Source organism: Dermacentor variabilis, unplaced genomic scaffold, assembly GCF_050947875.1.
Source record: "Dermacentor variabilis isolate Ectoservices unplaced genomic scaffold, ASM5094787v1 scaffold_12, whole genome shotgun sequence".
NCBI classification, from domain to species: Eukaryota; Metazoa; Arthropoda; class Arachnida; order Ixodida; family Ixodidae; genus Dermacentor; species Dermacentor variabilis.
In genome coordinates this window covers 43,869,435-43,880,453 of record NW_027460280.1, presented here as the reverse complement: position 1 = coordinate 43,880,453, position 11,019 = coordinate 43,869,435, and the positions used below count along the sequence as shown (strand labels likewise).

General features: G+C 45.4%; 2 long non-coding RNA genes across 2 annotated transcripts; one reads left to right on the top strand and one right to left on the bottom strand.

Annotated features, from left to right (window-relative positions):
• The first annotated feature begins 1,040 nt into the window (after positions 1-1,040).
• Positions 1,041-3,844, top strand: LOC142565774 (uncharacterized). Its single transcript, XR_012824878.1, has 2 exons — positions 1,041-1,613; positions 2,335-3,844. It is a non-coding gene; the product is annotated as an uncharacterized LOC142565774 (long non-coding RNA).
• Positions 3,447-5,570, bottom strand: LOC142565773 (uncharacterized). Its single transcript, XR_012824877.1, has 3 exons — positions 4,933-5,570; positions 4,083-4,136; positions 3,447-3,535 (listed from the first exon to the last, which is right to left on the bottom strand). It is a non-coding gene; the product is annotated as an uncharacterized LOC142565773 (long non-coding RNA).
• Positions 5,571-11,019: the final 5,449 nt, after the last annotated feature.

The window sequence follows — 11,019 nt, the reverse complement described above, 5'->3', positions numbered from 1 at the left end:
ACTTTTCGTTCTGACGAGCATGTCTGCGCTGATCCATATGTTACAAAGTACAGAAAATGGATCCAATGCTTTGCCACAGGCAGCTGTTTTTATTCCTGATGATGCCAGGAAACAGAGCCTGATGGCATCAACACTCAGAAATCTAATCGAGAGCGTAATGTTCTCATACACCTTGTGTGATGTACCGTAGCACTGAGGTACTTGTTGTATAATGTAGAAGAGTCCATTGTAAAGGCAGAAGTGCACGGTTGCGCGCATGCGCTTAAGTTCATGAATTTGATTTTTGCGAAGAAAACCTGTCCAAGCTTTCACACTTGCTTTATAAGAAGCCTACAGCAGCATCAATATGCGCGTTGCTTTTAACCGCACCAAACAAAACTATTGTAAGTTGAAAAGTTGTGTACGTAATTAACAAAGCTACGTTAATTAGATCTTAGGTGGCTAAAGAAAACGAGTAGTTTGGAGCCGGTCCTCGAGATTATCTAGCCGAGCGAAGAAATCTGGATTAAACATGCTACTCTAAGAGCTATGCGAACACAAATTTTTCAATTAATCGCTCTTGGAAAGCGTAACTGACGCTGAAAAAGAACATCTGTGAAGTCACAGAAAGAACAGCGCGTCAAGACGGGACACAAAGGAAGAACCTGCGCTAACAACTTGAAGCGCTGTCTGTGATAATGAACCAACTAGCCCCTCAGTTAATCCTTGCAAACCTGTAAAGTCAACCTGACCGCACCTAACTATTGCGATGTTACCAATAGTACGGCTCCGTGCACATGTTCCTTGTGGCCAGTCCCCTTTCCATTTTTATTCACGCCGTTTTTTTCGAAGGCAAGCAGTTCAAAGTTTTACCCCCGTATTCACAAACGCCCCTCGACTTGACCCTCCACTCGAAATGCTCCTTGAGGGCGATTTTTCATTTCACAAATCGCCCTCCACTTGAAACGCGCCTTGAGTGAAGGAAAGCTAGAGCGCTTTACTCGAGAATCTCAAGGTAGCCTCGCAGCTGCCTTGAATCGCTCCTGGAGTCAAGTTAGTGCGTAAACATGGCTGCCTTGCGATCTGTCGCTCGCCTCGTCAGCATTTTCCGATGGACGCCAGTTGCCTCCGTAGCTTATCTTGGTTTAACCGTGCTGCGCATTTTCAAGGGCTTCGTTTTAGGGACCGTTGCAGTCCTCTGGAGCGCTTCGGCACCGGAATTATTCCACTGCAGCGCCGAGACAGATCGGCCGTCCTGTCACGAAGACTGCGAGCTGGTGCAGTGATTGTCGTCTTACTCCGTGCATGAGCCAGTTGATGACCTGCACACGGGTATTCTTCGTGCCAGTGCTCCGAACCTACTATCGGCGTCAGTGCATTCACGTGTCAGTTCCGCATCAGTTCAAGCACGGCGCGATACATAACTGCGGCGGACTTCGAACTTGCAAAAAGAAAACAGCTACGAAGATTCCTGTCACCAGTGGGTGCATTGCCTGTGTGCGTGTGTCGCTTGCGCGAGCGCCGGCCGTCGCCCCGTCGGCGCTGTTTGTACTCAGGAAGATCGTCACTGCCTACGCTAATCCAAGGACGGCGAAACACGCCGCAGCAAAGCGAGCATCTTTGTAAACGAGCAGGTGCGTTCACTTTAATTTTTGCAATTTTCTTTAATTTGATGCGGCTAGTTGCGCTAAGGAAAATAAGAAATGGACTGTAATTTCGCGCGGACCGTGTGCAGTTGGTGCAATTTAAAGTCGTAAGCAATAATTACGTAATCCTTGCTTCAAACCATTCAGTTTAATTAGCTTGTCATCCCTATGAAGATCCAAGCTCAACGAGGAAGTCACCAACCATGAAATGGCATTCAGAATTATACCTGCACGTATACACAGGTTAATGTAATATTTTGTTCGAATAAAAGAGACAGAATAACAATACAACAGAGTAGAGTTTTGTGCATCACATTATTTTTTATTGCGATAAATAAAGGTGTAGCAGTGTAGTGACAGCACCTTATACAGACAGTGCAAGCAAGTGGTAGCAGATATATCTCGCACACCTTTATTGCGAACATCCCAGCTTTCTACAGGGTTCATTATGTAAGTGTTAGATCGCTGTTGTCGGTCTTGCTGAGCAAGCGGTAGACCCGCTGAAAAATGTTTCTTTGCAAATAAAAATAAATAAAAATAGTATGAGCTAATTATAGTACAAAAAAATCGCGCTCTAGAACACAAACTTCTTAAAGTAATGTATTATTACGAAATGTAAACTAAAGAAAACGAATACAGTACTTAAGCTAGTTTCATGGACCTTCTTTAACATCGTTGTATGTTTATTACCAACCCCTTCTCTTTGCAGGAACCAGGTTGCCAACACACGCACGAAGAGCAACTGCCTTTCCAACTGTGCTGTGTGTGCTGCGCTTACATTGGTGTGCAAGTGGAGGAGAGGTCCAGTTAATGTCCTGCTGCACTATAATAGCCGTCGAAATATTCTGCTTAAGACATCTATCATTTTCCTGATATCCTACCCCCCAGCTCAAACGTCACCACTAAAAGCAGTTTGACCGCATGTATTTGCCTTCACAGACGCGTTGTAGCTGAAGTCATTGTATTTTTCATCCAGATGGCCTTTCTTCAGTCATATTTATTAAGTCAGTATGTACCCCTTAATAATTTATGGTCAATTCAAGTGCCAATTTTTTTTCTAAAACAATAAATTAACATTATTCTCGCCTTTTTGTACTTTGATAGTATGCAATACAGCGTGAACTCTGATCCTACAAACAGAAGCAGTAATGAAGGAGAAGAAAGGGGGTTGACCGAGGGGCGCGATTTTTAATAATCATATCATGAGAAGCCAACAAGCAAAGTCACCGAAGACAACATAAGGGAAATTACTTGTACTTACTAATTGAATTAAAGAAATGATAAATTAATGGCAATGAAAGTGGATGAAAAAACAACTTGCCGCAGATGGGAAATGGTGCAGTTCTAGTAGTAGTAGTAGTAGTTAGTTCTAGTAGTAAAATGTAAATACACAAGAAAGTGGATGGGAAAACGGTGCCGCGGTAGCTCCATTGGTTAGAGCATCGCACGCCTATGGCAAGTTTTCTCAACCACTTTCATTGCCATTAATTTGTCATTTCTTTAATTCAATTAGAAAGTAGAAGTAATTTCTCTTCTGTTGTCTTTGGTGTCTTCGTTTGTTTGTTTCCAAGGATATAAACAGAAGGAGTAGTACTGCTGACAAATATATTCTAGACTAAAACACCATCTCTGTTCAAGACAGTAGTCTGTCGGGTGTAGCCACCCGACGGCATGCAGTGGTAAATTCTTGTAGAATATATGCTGCTTCTACCCTGCTTCTAGCTTCAGCTTAAGATAAATTATGACGGCCCGAACAATGAGTTTCTTCCATTGGATGCGGATGGTAGTTGGCTTCAATGGGGCTTGCAGAACTTCAGCAACTGACCGAGGTACAATACCCAGGGTAGCAGCGTGTCTTGTGGGATCCCAAAATAGGCCAAATGGTGATGCAGACTGTCACAATGACAATGCTGAAAAATACAGTATAGAGCGCATTACTACCGTTATTTCAGAAAAGCTGAGATCAACCACAAAGCTATGGCATATTTTTAATCTACACTTGCTCATGCTAAAGTAGCTTCAGCATGCCACAAAATACTGAAGTGCTGGCTACAAATACTACGAAAGTGTTACTTCACAATTGTGCGCAGCAAAAAGATCCTGTCGCAGCTGCAAAGCACCACGGGCAACTGATGACCTCGCCCATCATATTCATGCGATTTAAAACAAAAATTATATGACAGCTGAAGGGGAATAAAAAATTAATTTGATTTCATTGACCTGGCTTTTTCATGTTTGTGGTTCTAAATAACACGGTGTCCATTTCGCCATTTTGTGAATGTGGGGACACGTAAAATGAATATTTTTACAAAGTTTATGAAAATAAGCACAGACTAATTAGCGGGTACGTTAGTCAAGTACTTCTTCAGCGCCTAGCTTTCAGGGAAGCGAGCTGCTGCGATTTGTACAGGCAGGCACCATATCTATCGTTGCTTTCAGGTCTGCCAGAAGCCTTACTGTGCAGCACAGGCGTTGATTTTTTCATCAGCTGGTCCTTCCAAAGCCCACATCCTGCACCAGAATGCCAAAACTTTTATGTAGACAGGGCGCTCGCGCGCTAAGTAAATTCAATATACCTATGCAACGGAAAAGAAAAGACGTAGCCCAACTAAAAATATGTCGAAATTGCGTGAACTTGAAAGCATAGTTTAGGGAACGCACATCAGCTGCTACCACATAGCACACTGAAAAAGCTAAGACGAAAAAACAAATGGCGGTGAAGTATTGACAAGTGAATTTTCGGAAGATTAAAACATTGCGTAGTGCATATGTGAAGTGAGAAAGCACAGGAAATGCAGGCACCAGTGCTGGCTCGTTGACCATATATGCTACAAGTTGAGCAAGCCGACTGACCACCACGTCTTCTAAAACAAAGTACAGGACTCAAAAGACGCTTTTTTCTCCCAACCTGCTGGAGCTACGCACTCAACCATATACGCATTCTGCCACATGTATACTGTAACTGTAAATCCTCTACCGAAAGATTTCATACGCGATACTGGAATGATCGTTGGATGCAGGCGCCGATCCGTACCTTCCACATTTTCGTTTAAAAAAGCGAAACCAACAACAGATTGTCGTGCCGAATCTGCCACAAGTTCCCATTAGCAAAAAATATATATATATGTGTTTTGCACAAGCTTATGCTGCCTCGAATATGTTCCAGGTACTAATTAATGCCTGCAACATAAGCAACTGGAGTCAATCATGCTTGTGCACATCGGAAACGGCTTATCGACAGCGCCGCGGCAACCTCAAGAAAACCTCATTAACATACTGTGCTTCCATGAAAAAATGGCTCACTCACCCATATTTTCTGTCCTGTTGTTGCGTTCAGCAAACTCGCAGCACCACTCGGTCTTGAAGGTAAACAAAGCTGCCCATCGGCCGTTCCATCTGTGGCCTCAGAAGTCATTCAGGCTCGGTCACCATACGCAGGACAGAATTGCCCATCATAACCGCGTTTAACAACCGCAACGTCAGTCACCAATGAAACACTAGGAAACAAACAGCAGCGGACAAATGCCGGCGCAAATTATGAGCCATGAGCCATGCTCTCAGCTGTTGGGATGCGATTGTTGCCAGACCTCAAACACAGCTCCCGCTTGCTCTATCAGTCGAGCGCTCACAGTGGCAGCGTTGCCGAGATAAAGTTGTGCATTGCGCCGTGTAAATTGTTTGATTAGGAGGACGAATGAACTGAAACACATATTTGTCTTAAATAATGGGACCTTTAATAAGCACATTGAAGAATAGTCTCGATATCAGACGCTTTTCTCGGTCGATACACTTCACTTAAGTCGAGGGCGCATTTTCAAGGCGTTCCTTGGCGGAGGAAAGGTGAAGTAGCGTTCATGAAACGCAACGGCGCCTTGAGTGAAGGAAGCCCCGTCGCCTCGACTTGGCTGAGTCGAGGAGAAGCTTCAAGTGAAGGCGTGTTTAAGAATACGGGGGGTTAGTGTCAGTATAGCAGTCAACGTGTGCCGACCGAAAGCTTGCTTGGTCGCAGAAGCAATACATGACGCAATGACGGTGCATATTTAGCGCGTCGCTTGCACTAAGACAATGCGCGGCCGCCGAGAGAAGGAAGATAACGAAAGTTAACTGCTTGGTAGCTGCTCACGGAGCCGTGCCGACGGTGACGGTGCCACATTGACGAAATCTGGAGCGGCGATATTGACGGGTGAGGCGGGTCTTTCTTTTTTTTTTTTTTTTTTTTTTACGGTGAAGCCGTTAAGAGCTACTCTCCCCACTATCGTGTCCGCGTGTAGAGCCCAATCACGAAGATAGTGCAATGCCGGGCCGACCCGCAACGGAGGTGACGCAGGCGTTAAGAACTCCCCATACGTGGGCCGATACCGAAAATAGCGCGATACCGGGCCCACCCACGGCGGAGGTGCAGTTCGCCATTAAGCTAAAGCTTTAGCTCGGGCCCAACTCTGACGCGGCCTATTCAAATACATGTAAAACGCAAAAACGCTTTTTTGAGTTAACCCCTGGACCGAATTTAAGGAAATTTGTTGCATTTGAGAGAAAGTTAAATTCTAGTGACTGTTGGAAGCGGAATTTTGATTTAGGGCCTGAATTTTGTTAGAAAGATTTTCAAGTATTCGAACGTTTGAAAAAAAATAAAAGCACGAAGTTTACAAATTAATAACTCTGCATCAAGAACAGATATCGCGGTTCTGTAAACGGCATTCATTATATCATTCAAACCGGACAAATTCGATATGTAATTTTACATCTTACGTGAAGTTGTTACGCTGGTTACAAGGGTTCTGCGAAAGCTGTATTTCCATATTACTATTTTTTTTTATATTCATGTGTAACATATCGATTTTGTCCGCTTTATATGTGCTATTAGATGCAATATACAGTACTGTATTATCCTCTTTCGTTGTTGAGTTAGAGTTGTAAATTGATAGTTTCGTTTTTCGAAAATTTTCGATTTTTAATAAAAAATTGACGACCTAACCCGAAAATTCGAAACCAACAGTCACTAGATTTCAAATTTTTCTTTTAAATGCAACAAACCTCGTCAACTTTGGTGCAGTGGTTGCTGAGAAAAACAAATTCTCCTTTTACATGTACTTAGGAGCACCCGAGCTAAAGCTTCCTCTTAAGGGGCCCGCATACACAGCTTCGCTGGACGTACTTCTTCACAGATTGGAAGGGAACTGCGTATTCTTTCTTTTTTTTGCATTGATTTCGCTTTTAGAAAGAGGTAATGTTATAAATGCAACGCCATTCGTTCTTGTCTCGTAGATATAAATGTGGGAATAAATAAACTCTATATCCCATTCATCCCCAAGAGTAGATGTAAGCGGCGAAATGCTCGCTCGCTCGCGCACACACTCATACAAACGCAAAGACACGGAGATAGGACACTTGCTCGCCCGCATTCACAATAACACGCACCCACGCATGTACACACGCACAAACATGTACGCATGCGCGTACACGTAACTGCAAGCACACAGAAACACGCGTATGGTCGTACGCACATACATGCGCTCCTGCGCACGCATATTCAAATACTGAGACACAAACACGCGTGCACGCGCAAATATAAGTACACACACCCACGCACAAGGTGTGCGCACCCATACATACTCCCTCTCCTTCCCTGATGCCTCACAAAAAACATGCGCGTGCAAACAGACTGAATGACGCTCGCTCTGGAATTACCGTTCAAAACTCCAGCTGTAGTAAATCACTTTACGGAATAATTTCGCGCTTCTTCAAGTTAATGCGCCCTCTACCGAGAGGGTGCAAAACCATTTGCTCCTGTCGTATTACATAACCGGCCATCCCCGACCAAAAGAGGGTCTTAACGCACCACCAATGTTCTAAGTGCCATAAATTCCTATGTTGTTACAGAGGACTGCCCTTTTGGCGCAGACAGTTGAAACTTATTGATACTCGGCTATTACATAGAAATAAAATAGTTCGAAATTTTGCCCATTCAGTTACGCATGTGCATTGCCGTGAAGTACCACAGGATGGTGAAGGTGCAATGTCCAGAATTCCTAAGTCTGTCCATGCTACAAGACACGATAGTATTTTTTTTTTCACCGTAACACAAAGCCTTGTTGCTATGTTCTCCAAGGAATAAAATCTGATATTAAAAGTGATGACTTAATGAGCAACCCATTGCTACGTTTTAGGAAGTAAAAATAGAAAATATAATATTTGGAGAGCCCTGTAGAAAAAACCAAAACTGAAACCAAATCTTGAGTTTTGTGTTTCAGCCATCAGGTGGGAGACTGTCAAACTCAGTCCTAAGTTGTGTTTAAAAAAAAGGCGTGATGCAGCACGGCATCGAACCGCTTCCGGTATGACGCTGAACGTTACGTGCGAGTGATTGAACGACTCGGCCACGGCTTCGAACGTTTCCGCAAGTGATACGCGCGGGTTTTGTATATACCACGTGAACTTTCACGACTGTGTTTCAGAGATCGCTTTTGGGAACAGTATTACGGCATGTGTAGAGAGTTGACATAGGCATCACTCGAAAACTGAGTCTGCGGACTACATACGCTTCAGCGGCTATAACTATAGCCGCCGTGGTTTGATCACAGCTACCGTTTTCGTCTCGAAAATCGAGTACAAATTTACGTCGTTTGAATAGGCTTCCATTGCTGAACCTTTGACCGCTCTGGGAACAAGATTATTGCTTGCCACAGTGTGATCAGTGCATTTGGCTCGTGTGGGTTGTCTGGCAGAACATGTCTGTCACCTGCCATATTCAATAATGGACCTGCAGCTTTTGTTATTCGTCAAAAACCCGCTAGTTCATTGAAAACGCGCTAGTTGGTACGTGTCCAGAAAAGCTGGATATGCTGCCTTCTTTATTTTTCTTTTCTTAATTAAACAAATTCTGACGTTTTACATCTGGCGATATGCTTATGAAGCATCCTGTTCAGTTCTCACCACCTGGGGTTCATTAACGTGGACCTAAACAGAATTACACGAGTGCTTTTCCATTTCATTCCCATAGAATTCCGCGACCTTGTTTGCAGCACAGACTGGACCAAAATGTTTAACACGGCTTACGGGCCCAAGAAAAATTAATTAAAGAGAAAGAAAGGCACGTATTTCTAAGGCATAAATATATTGTAACAGATACGAAAGGCACAGACAAGAGGAAAGGAAAGAAGACGAAGACAACGAGGAGTTTGAGAGGCCGAGCTGCGCTACAATCACGCTACGATCATCATCCATCGCCTGTAAATAAAACCATTTCTTCGCAACTCTTCGTAACAGTTGTGGTGGAGGTGCGGGGTAATCGACACCCGAAGACGGAGGCTGAACCAGAAGTTCTTCGACGGAGCCGTCGCATTGCTGGACTCCCACCGAATCTACCGGAGTTGAATATGTTCCACGACGCAGACGAACAACGGACCATTCCAACAGCTGCGCCGACAAGTTCCGTTCTACAACTGAGAGATGCGCGTCCCTTCGCCAGAAGATTGGACGAAGACGTCGAGGAATGGCTCATCCATTATTACCGGGTGAGTGCCACCAACAAGTGGAAATGCGCTTCTCAGCTTTCGAACGTCGTGTTCTTTCTGATGGATACTGCGTTGCTGTGGTTCGACAATCACGAGGAAACGTTCACAACATGGGGAAGATTTGTTTCCGAAATCAAAGAGCGATTCGGCGACTCCGCGACGAGAAAGAAAAGGGCAGAACAGGCGCTACTGCAACGTGCGCAAGTGCCAGGCGAAACCTGCACGACCTACATTGAGGCGGTAATAAAACTGTGTAGGATGGTGGACTCTGGAATGTCTGAGGAAGATAAAGTCGGGCACATCCTGAAAGGAATTGCCGAATACGTTTATAATTTCCTCATCGCAAAAGACAACCTGGCTTCCGTCGCTGACATCATTCGGCACTGTCGTACTTTCGAGCAGCTGAAAACGAGGCGCATCACGCCGAAGTTTGGCAGGCTAGCCAATGTGGCGACAGTTGCAAACGTGGACAGCAACCTGCCCCTCGATCTTTCATCAACGATCCGACAAATAGTTCGGGAAGAACTCAGCCTGCATGCACAAGTGACACATCCAGGCACTCATAGCTTCCGCCTACCACCAGATTTCGAGCCAAACGTGGCATCCTTCTCCCCGTATCCTGCGGCGAGGGGCACCGAGGATTATGAACTCGCGCCCCGACAGCAGCCACGTCTATACGACAGAGGTGCTACTTATGACCCTTGGCCACAACGAGAGCAGCCGCGTTTTTACCCCCGAGGCCCTGTGACTTCTGTCAGGCCGCGACAAGAAGAGCACCGACCCTACTACTACGACGTGACTTATGAACGATATAATGGATTTCAGCCAGCCGCAGAGACACGTTATCCACATGACAACGAACTTTCTCGCCGCCCGCAGCAGCCTAGCATCCGTTTCGAGGAAGATGCTGTAAACCGCGACCCTCCCGTGTGCTACAACTGTGGTTCCACAGGCCATATAGCTCGGTATTGTCGCCAAGGCCGTCAATCACGAAGGACACCACCGATGTTCTCGCCACCCAGAACCCGTACTTCATATGACTTACGGACGACCGATTCCCTTCCAATGGACCACTTCTCACACGACACCAGACACAGCGATTCGCCAACTTGTGAGCGCAGTTTGACGCCACCAAATACCCGTCCCCGTCGCTCTCCGTCCCCTCGGCGCCGTTCTTCGTCACCGCCGCCGGGAAACTAGCATCCGCGGCCAGTGGAGGTGAGGTCGCCGGACGGTCTTTGCCAGAAAAAAATTGTGATGCTCAAAAACAAAGTGAATGTCTCGATTGACGGAATACCGACCATGGCGTTAGTTGATACTGGGGCGACTGTCTGTGATGAGCCTCGCTTTCAAAAACCGTCTAGGCCACAAAGTTATGTTTTCTTGGAACGACGGTATTACCTTTCGTGGAGTGGGCGGCGAGTGGCTTCATCCCCTTGGTGTTTGTGCCGTGAGTGTTTTGTTGGCTGGGAAAGTTTTGGTGTCTTAATTCCGTGTTCTTGCTCGTTGTTCGCACGATGTTATTCTTGGTATTAATTTTCTTGAACAGTGCGGCGCTTCCGTGGACTGTGGTTGTGGCGAAATATCATTGAACAAGTTAATTATATCAGCAGATTCCGAACAAAGCTCGCGTGGCGAAGACAGGGACACAGACGCACTCAGTGTTCTTGATGAAGTGATTGCACCATCGTGGTGCCTGACGCCTGTTCGTGTTTCTGCAACTACTGTTGACACTCATTGTGTTGACCTTGTCGTTAGGCCTCTCCGCATAAACTATGCTAAAAAAGATATACTTGTACCCTGCTCTGTCGTGTGCATGACGAAAGGAATCGCCACATTGTGGTCGCTGAACTGTTCCCCACGCCGGTTGTCCTTCCTCG